Here is a 9,964-nt window from a genome sequence, read left to right on the forward strand (position 1 = left end):
TTTTCTTGCCCAGATCAACCCTATTGGCCCTGTGGCCCTTGTGTATGGTGGTAAAAATACGTATTTTTTCAGTGGGGTGTCATTTCCCAACTCCATTCCTCTTTCTCCTTCTTTTGTATAGTTTACAAATTGGGTTTTGTGATTTTAGGGTTGGTTTTTCATGTAGGGTATCCTCACACACTTCACTTAGCTTAGGTTTAGTGAAATTAGTGAGTGGATCAACATAGGGTTTCAAGATATACCCAATTTCCTCAATACACAAGTCTAGGTTAGGATACATTGGGAAAGACTTAGGTTGATCTCATGGAATGGTCATTAATGGATCATGAGATCACTCTCACACACCATACCTAGGTTTAATTTCATTTTCCCTAACTTAGGATTAGGTTAGGGTGTTAGGTCATAGAGGATTTGTTCAAATTCCTAAATCCTAGGGTTTTAGGTAGGGATTTCATAGGGATTTGTCCTTAGACCCAAGGTTGAGTGAATAACCTTGCCAATGTAGGTCTCTTCCTCTAATTTCTCTCTCCCATTATGTAGTATTTATGGTTGGGTAGGTAGAATTTGGTTGGGTCTCCATTATTCCCAATAAAGAGTGAAATGGGAAGGAGAGAGAGAGAGAGATAGATAGAGAGTTATGTGTGTGTGTGGAGAGATGAGCATATGGGCTTACCTCAAGAATGGAGCCCTAGCCTTCCTCCTTCCTTCCTCTCCTTCTCCTTCTTCTTCTTCTTTTTCTTCTTTCTCCCTTTCCTTCTTTCTATTTTGGTAGGAGAAAAAATGTATGGTAAGAGCCCTATTTTGGCCACTCTACCGGCCCCCTATGCCCCATACTCTTCCAGTCCCGCATGCCCTGCACCCCTCACTTACCTCCAGCATCCCTGACTTACCTCCAGCACCCCTGACTTGCCTCTAGCGCCCCTGAGTTGCCTCCAGTACCTCTGACTTACCTCCAGTGCTCAACGCCCCCGCTGAGGCCCCGGCACCCTCCCCGATGATCAAAATCCCCATTTTGATGATAGATTGGAGAAGGGATCCCCTCTTCACCTACCTATATAACCCACACTACCCCACTACAGTACCTCACATCGCGACATCCTATTGGCCCAAAAAGGTATCTTTTTACCTTATTGGCCCAAAAAAATTACTTTTCCCCCATTGGTTAAAGAAATTTACCTTTCACTCCATTGGTTTAGAAAAATCACCTTTTTACCCAATTGGCTAAGGAAATTCCTCTTTCCTCCCCATTGGTTCAAAAATTCTATAAATATTCCCCCTCCCTTTGGTTTTTCACACAAAAAACACTCAAGCCTCCTAAGAGCATCCATAGTAGAGAAGCTCTACCCTCTCTCCTCCCCTTCCCCCTTGAGGTTTTTATAGTCTTCGGAGAGATCTTCATAAGATTCGAAGTGTTCTTCGGATCTTCATAAGATCTGAAGTGTTCTTCGGATCTTCAAAGTGTTTTTCTGGCCTTTGAAACTCTTCAATCCTTTGCCTTCATTGAGTGAGATTTTTGTGTAGGAAAAGTTTTCCCTTAGTCTCCCACCCCCTCTTAAGGTTCTTCAAGTCTTTGGAGAGATCTTCATAAGATCCAAAGTGTTCTTCGGGCCTTCGAAGTTCTTCAACCATTTAGGTTTTAGCCTATCCCTAGCGAAAGCTTTACCGGAGTGCCACCTCAGCCTAGCCCTCCCATAGCCTATCCCAGAGGAAACTCTATCGGAGTGTCACCTCAACCTAGCCCTCCCATAGCCTATCCCCAACGGAAGCTCTACCGGAGTGCCACCTCAACCTAGCCCTCCCATAGTTTATTCCCAGTGGAAACTCTATCGGAGTGCCACCTCGGCCAAAATCCAGAAGTAGCCCATCCCTAGCGAAAGCTCTGCCAAATCGATATCATAGTCAACACTCGAAAGTAATCATTCTTAATTGGAACTCTATCCGAATATTGCCACAATTAGTATCTCTCAAAAATAGAAGTTGGAGGTCAAGACCATCTTCCCCTAAGCCAGGAGAATTTATAAGAAAGTTTGTGTTGGCACTAATCGGGGTTCCAGCCCTCTTGACCCGAAACAGGGGTCAAGCTTAGGTGTAATTTCTTACCCAAATTTAGCATAATGTAGACTTTTATTAACTTTATTTTAGTGTACATAATTATTTAAATTCAGTTAATGAATATATGTGTGATAACTTAGCCCCGCATGCGAAATAGAAATAATTGTGACAAATGTTCATTCTGAAGCATCTAGTAGGAAGACCGGTTGAACTGGGTAGATTGGGTGCCTAACACCTTCCCAATTCTGCAACCTAACACGTACCCTAAATCTTTGGAAGAGACCAACTTTTGGGTCATTTTCTCAGGAATCGAGCCCACCCCTCGATCCTAGGTCCATAATTCAAGGTGGTGACTCCAAACCCTTTTTGCATGATCTTAATCCCCCGTATTGGACCATCATCAAAACCCTGTCTCAATGATGAAACTTTACATTCCTGAGAAATAGGCCTCCACATATCTCCGAGCGACGATACAGTGGTGTGGGGCCCACGGGTAAGCACACATGACACTCCCCTCCCCAAGAAAGAGAAAGAGAGGAGAGAGGGCTAAATGCATAAAAGTCTCTTCTTTCTCCCCACAAAGGAGAAGAGAGGTCTTTTTTTTGCCACTACCCTCACACTTGTTCTTGTCACCTAGAACTAAGCCTAAAACTAGAAATTAAAATTATTACACCCTTGAATAACTTGAATTGAATAAACAAATAAACATAAAAGTCTTTGCATTAATTTACTTAAACCAAATTATAAAAGTGTTTAAAGCAAAAACTAAAAACTAGAACTAGAACTAAAAAGAGACAGCATAATGAAAACTAGAGAAAAAGAGAGGAAGAGAGGGATGCCCTTCCCCCCTTTGGTTGACCCTCTTTTATAGGAGATAGAAGAGAAAAAAGAAAAAAGGGGAAAATTAGGTTTCCTAATTTAGGAGATTCTTTTGAGATTTTTATTGAAGAGGTGGAAAATAGGAATTAGGAGAAAAAGGGAGAGAAAATAGGGGAGAAAAGAGAAGAACGCCCAAGGGTGGATCCCTTAGGAGATTTTGTGAGGTGGAGAGGAGAAAAAGGGAGAGAAAATAGGGGAGAAAAGAGGAGAACGCCCAAGAGTGGATCCCTTAGGAGATTTTGTGAGGTGGAGGGGAGAGAATGGGAAAAAAATAGGAAATATTCTTATTTCCTTGTTTTTTTCTTTTTTCCTTTTTTTTCCCTATTTTTTCTCTTTATTTTCTCTCTCTGACTCTCTCTCTCCTATTCAAACTTGTGCATAACCATACTTGGCCAAATTTCCTATGCTTGCTTGAACGATTTGGGCAATCTTCTAATTGATTTTAATTTCCAACTATGCCCCTTGTCTTTAAGTGAAAATTAGGAGAGAGAAAATCTTCACAAAATGTCCAAAAAAGTAGGAAAGAGAGTGTGTTGACCAAGGTAGAGGAGAGAGAGGAGAAGGATGCCCAAGGTGGGTCCCTCCTACTTTGTTGGCATCTAGAATATTCTTTGTACCCCTGGGACAGTTGCATACGGGGTGGTTCAGCATCTCGGTTCAGTTCTGGTCCATTATAGTTTTTTCTAGTACAAAAAAAATAATTAGGTGTACGGGTATCAAAACGAATGTATACTTTTAATGTAACACATCCATCTTGCTCATAATTTCATCCTCTTTGCAACCATGAAAAGAAAATGAACTTTTTATGTGTAAAATTGGAGATACGGTGTCCGATAGTCCTTAAGGCCTTGAAAATACAAAACCTACAAAAAGAGAGTAAAAACCAAGGTAGCTCCATTCTAAATATGTGAAATACATGTTTTTATGCCCTAGATTTCAGACATAAATGTTCTCATCAAATCACACACAGCAACACACCCTCCCTAAGAAAGAGAAAGAGAAGAGAGAGGGCCGAATGCAAAAGAGCCTTTCTTTTTTTTACCCCCACAAAAGGAAAAAAAGGGAAGGAATTTCAGCCACTACCCTCATACCAGGGCACCATCGGTATGTCTCCGTTCGAAGCACAGTATGGTCGAAAATTCTAGACTCCTCTTTATTGGAACGAAGTTGGTGAACCACACATTCTAGGTCCAGACTTGATACAGGCCACTAGTGAGAAGGTGAATGTGATTAGAGAGAGAATCAAGGCAGCTCAATTCAGACAGAAGAGTTATGCGGATGTCAAGAGAAAGCATCTGGAGTTTGATGTGGGAGACAAGGTACTCATGTGAATCTCCCCAGTCAAAAGCCAGAGTTGGAAGGCACCCATAATGTTTTCCACGTATCAATGCTGAGGAAGTACATACCCGACCCAACGCATATTTTGACATATGTGCCTCGTGAGTTGGATGACGATTTTTCCTATACACATCCTCCTCATTCGTATCGTCTCATTCGTCAAGGTAAAGTGGATGAACCACCTGGAACAAGAGGCCTCTTGGGAGCGGGAAGATGAAATGAAGAAGCAGTATCCTGGGTTATTTGATCTACCAGGTACGTTCAATTTCAAGGATGAAATTCTTCCAAGGTGGGGAGAATGTTACATCTGTGCCCTAACCCAATCTAACTTGAATTGTTGCAGTAGGTCTTGGACCGAAAGTGGAAAGTATCACCGAGTTTTGGCTTGTAGCAGTTCATTATAAAAGGGGGAGAGATGACCCCAATTTCCCATGTATTTCTTACCAATCCAACTAGAGCATTCAAGCCATCCAACCCCAAACCGTAAGTGACTTGACACCCCCAAACCCGAGTCCCGACACATACCAAAATTGTCGGAGGACCATAGACATAACCTAGTGCAAACACTCGTGGAACGACCAAGTGAGGATAGCAAGCAGTCAAGACACAACACTGCCTTGACCACCGGAAACAAGCCCACCAAAAATAGCTTGGGCTGGATCCGGTTGCCCTTTGGGCTATTGGTTGGGTTCTGATACCTGTGGGTCCCACCACCCACATTGTGAACATCTCCGAATGACCTCACATACTCTCCCACACCTCCCCCATGACTTGTACACCTTATGAGTGTATGGAGGTGGGCCCGCATTCCCCAAATGCCGGATTAACCTACTTGGACCGGACAAGGGCCAACCAAACAGACCCTAGGGACATAACTTACTATAAAAGGAGTGAGTTCATTTCTCACTCCACTTGTCCAAAACATGGGAGAGGGAAAGGAGAGGAGAGAAAGGAAGAAAAGGAAGGGGAATAAGAGGAAGGAGAGGGGAGAAGCTCACCTTAGCTCCCGGCTTTGCATCCCGCTGTCGAAACCTTGCCAGAGGTAGGTACCATCTTCTCCTACCACTCACTCTCTTCATTTTGACCTAACATAGTTGAGCATGGAGGAGAACCATGACCCCGACACCTCCCAGATCTCGAGGATTGTTCATTTCACTTCCTTGGTGTGATTGCTAAGCTCAAACCAAGCCGAGTGAACTCTTGTAACAAGGTTGACCAAATGATCATCTAGGGTTTCGATCTTTCGATCATCGTATCTCCCAAATGGCTTGGTGGAATCGAGATTTCTTTAGCTTAAAATGAAGGTGGGAAGACCCTCTACAAACCCCATGGAACAAATCCTGATGATCGAGCCCATGCTGAAAAGCCCTAAATTCGTGGGTACATTTTTTGAAATCCATGGGAATCCGGTGACATATTTCTAGTGAAGTATGAACCGTTAGAAGCCCTCTGTTTGGTCCACTGGAAACAAAACTAATATTTTCGATGGAATCAGTCTATTTCCAATGGCATATTTTTGGTGACACCAGTTCTGTCAAAATTGACAGTGTTTATACTTCTTGGGGCATCCCTTGTGGGTCCCACTCTGGTGTTTTTGACACTCGTTAACACCCAATTAATTGTGTACCTAGGACAGAGACAAGCATGTACAATGAGATCGATCATGAGTTGATACCCATTTAACACACTAGGAACCCGAACCAACCATGAACAACCAAGGTGAGGGATGGTTGACTTTTGTTTTCAGAATGTTTATTTTCTTTAGAACTGCTCACATGTGTTAGGATTTTACATGATTATTTAATTTTGTAAATGATTTTGATAATCAATAACATGTTATTATATTGAATTGTATATTATTGATGGAATTGGAAATTTGATATGAAATGTATGTTGTGAGACGGGGTCCGGTGTGGCTGAGGTGGTTTCGGTACCATGATCACCATGTGGATGTTGCATTCATGCATTGATTATGTGTATTAGATTAGATGTAGTCGTGGATTACACTTTGTGGTCGATGGTAATTTTGGTATTATATACACCGAGATTCCATTTGGAAATGGATACACTTCGTGGCCGATGGTAATTTGTTGCGTAGTCCATACTCAATTGCTTGTATGCTAGAATAGGTATATAGTCATGGGTTACACTTTGTGACTAATGATAATTCCGGTATCGTGTACCCTGAGACTATACATGGAAATGGACCCGCTTCGTGGCCAATGGTGATTCCGGTGTCGCATGATCCATACTAACTGTATCATTATGCAAAGCATGTAGAATATTTGTGGTTAGGTGATAGACCATATGCTACGTCCCCTTGCTAACAGGGGATAAGGTGTAGGATAACCCAATGGTGGTATGTTCGATGACCTTTCTGAAATGCCACATCCGTGGTACGATGTGATTGTTGTTGGAGGCAGGAACTAGTCCGGTGTGGCAGATGGTAATTCCGATACCATGACTACCAGAAGGGGGTTACCAGGGGTTTGTTGGGTGATCGATGGTTGCATTCTGGGATGGGCAGGCTCTTAATCACGACTAGGGTTTGTATCATTGGGTAACCGATATGCTAGTGTCAGGACCAAGGATACATCATAATGTGTCGTACTAGCATTTACCAGACTTAGTTGTATTGTTGGGTGGTTTAATAAACAAATGGATTGCATCATTCGTATCATGGGCTATGTGTTTAATTATGTACTCATGGCATCATGATTTATATTATGTATGGTTGTGCTTGATTGTGCATGAACCCCACCCCTCACTGAGTTAGTTGGAGCTCACCCCTCATGGACATTGCTTTTTAGATGATGATGCAGATACGGTGGTGCCGTTTGGAGGTGACATAACCTCTTCTGGACTTGACTATAGAGTAGGTGACTGGTGGATGCCAGATGCCGAAGAACATGACCAGGACTGTGCCTGTGATCACTGTGCATACGCAGGCACCCTGAGATGGATGGTGTATTTTGATGATTTGATACCAAACTATTCATTGGTATTCTTTTGGGCTTATTATGTATAAGTCGTGAATGTTTGTAAATGGCATAACATGATTATGATTATGTAATATCATTAGATAAATTCCCCATTTTAAAATATGATCTGGTATTATACTCTTATTCAGCAGGAAATGGTTTGGTTCAAGTTGTAAGATTGTGGATGTTAAGGTACTACTATCAGAGATCCTAGTAGGTTGGTAAGACGGGTAAGCGTCTTACTCACACCACTGGTATTCCTAATGGTGAGTTGGGATTACTGGAAGTGGGGGGTGACATCTTGGTGGGGTTGGCATAGTCGTAAAAGGGAAACCCATGATCTGAGAATTATTTTGGACTTCGATAAATTAAATCTCAAGAAGTAAGCTCTCAGCCTGATTTTACAACACGCAAAATGGGCCTCCACCATTAGTGAAGTCATCCTTGAGCACCTCGTTGTAACCTCGATACAAAAATGAAAGAAGGCTGCTAAATCTACAGGTCGGCCATCGGTCAAGACATTAGCTAACTTGAGATAATCCTTAGTGATTTTATCTGCTCGTGTGCAGATCAAGTAATGACAGATCCAAGAAAGAAGAATGGCAATGTATTCCTTTCATTTTACTAGAGCTCGATCATGTCTATAGGTCTTAATATAATGAGGATAAGTGCATCTTTTGGCAAAGTCTAGGCCGTTATCATCAACAGAGCCAAGAGAGGCTCTATTAAGCTCCTCACCTTGAGATTTCAGGCCAAGTAAGACTCCTATATCAAGAAGGGTCGGACTGACAATGCCACAAGAGAAATGAAAGAATTTGTTGACCGTAACCAGAAACACAAGACGGCTTGAAGAAGTGGTCAGTCAGGGGCCATTGGAAAATTTGTTAGTTGGATGGGATGGAAAATTCCCAGTTGGTTCCACTTAGAAGATTTGGCCTCGGTCATTTGATTCACCCAATCACTCCAGTGATCAAGATGATAGTGCCAAAAGCGGTGCCAAGTTTTTGGGTTTTGTTTCCTCTTTCACTGGTTCGACCTATTTGAAGAGAAGGGTTGGTTTCCTATGGCTTAGAAATTTTGGGATTCTAGAAGGTGGTGAAGGGAATATGGGACTAACGGAAAATGGGAACCATGTAAGATGACTACCACAGTTTGGACTGAAAGGGCATGCAAAGATTCACGATCACACACAAGCTATTCCTCAAGGCATCAATCATTATTTGGGGGATTGGAAGAATTCATGATTCTCTTTTGAATGAAGGGTGGTAACAAATAAAAGAAGAGGAGGAATGAAAATGAAGATGAATAGTATTTAAGTCGATGCTAAGCTCTTTTAAAGGAAACAAAATATCTCATCACAAAATTATACTAGTCATTAGACACGTATCATCCTTGCACTAGCATAGTCGGAGATTAATTGATGTAGGTCAATCGAAGGTATTTTGAGCTATCTTTTGAATTTTAAATTATACCCCCAAGAAGATACGATAATGTGATCTCTTATATTTTGAGAGGATTTGGGTAACTGTACCTTTGTTTATCATGAGACATAATCCAATCATACTTAGGGCCAATAAATGGCGCTGTATAATGGATTATGAGGGGCAATTGTTGGCGGAGAATTTTAGATGTTTGGAATAACTCTCCGGCACAACTACATGGAGGAATATGACGACGTGTCAGAAGGCCAATACTATTTGGACAGACGTTTCTTGGTCATGAGAAGAATAAGATAGTGGGAGTGGTTAATTGATTTTTTTGTGTTTGAAATCCAATATTTAAAGGGGAAAGAAATTCGGGTGGAAGGATCAATCAACTCAACAAATACATATAAAAATACAACTATTTTCAAACTTTATCTCTTTCACAATCATAGATTTTACTTAGGACTCTTGTATAATTTCAACAAGTTTCCCAACTAGTGAAACTCTTGTACTTCTAAGAATTTATCTCAATGCAATAAATAACATTCTTTGGGATCAAATTCCTTTGTTCGCCCTTGAATTTGGTTTACTCGTAATCTTTAGGATCACGATTAGTTTTCAATCTTAAGGTCTAAGTCCTTGGAGCAATCGAAGCATGAGAGGACTCTATTTGCCTTGATCGAAGTCAGATTTACTTTGAATCCATCCAAAGGGGATTCTGGCATGCTTGAGCAAAAATGAATACATTCAGCGTATTGTAGGATACAGAAAGAGAATTGTTGTCAACACTGAGAAAATGGAACAGCCGAAGAGGAAAAGAGGAAACAAGAAACTTCCAAAATCAAAGTGGTAGAAAAAAGTTTCTGTAGTATTTTTGTGGGAATGAAAAAAAGAAATAAAGCGTTTATTGCATTTATGGTGTGTTTGTTAGAACTCCCTATGGGTTTGAGTTTGAAACCCTATTGAGGAAACCACACAGGAAAAACAAGAACACGAATCTAATAAAATTATGGAGGATCGATTTGTACCTTTCATTTAGTATGCTGAAGATGATTGATGTTGGTCACTCCTACTTTCGCTCTCTTGGCTTGGCTATGGATCTTCTATAGCCCCTTAAACCTCCTTGGTTCTCTCACTTTAGTGGTAAAGTGGGGAAGAGTGAATAATGGCTGTAGTGACCCAAAACCTAGTATTTATAATACTGTCCTGCACTCAAAACCCTAAACCACAATGGGTTGAGCCAGCATATCCCTAAGCTTGAGAGTGGACCGAATCGGTTCATGCAATTTG

The 9,964-nt window shown here is 41.4% G+C and overlaps 1 protein-coding gene across 1 annotated transcript in view; it reads right to left on the bottom strand.

The window, feature by feature from the left end:
- Positions 1–3,272: 3,272 nt before the first annotated feature.
- LOC122060019 overlaps positions 3,273–9,964 on the bottom strand; it is a 17,539-nt gene continuing 10,847 nt past the window's right edge. The window contains exon 3 of the mRNA XM_042623140.1: positions 3,273–3,293. The gene's annotated coding sequence lies outside the window, so the exon portion shown is untranslated. The remainder of the gene's footprint in view (positions 3,294–9,964) is intronic.

This window comes from Macadamia integrifolia, chromosome 13, assembly GCF_013358625.1.
Source record: "Macadamia integrifolia cultivar HAES 741 chromosome 13, SCU_Mint_v3, whole genome shotgun sequence".
Classification (NCBI taxonomy): Eukaryota; Viridiplantae; Streptophyta; class Magnoliopsida; order Proteales; family Proteaceae; genus Macadamia; species Macadamia integrifolia.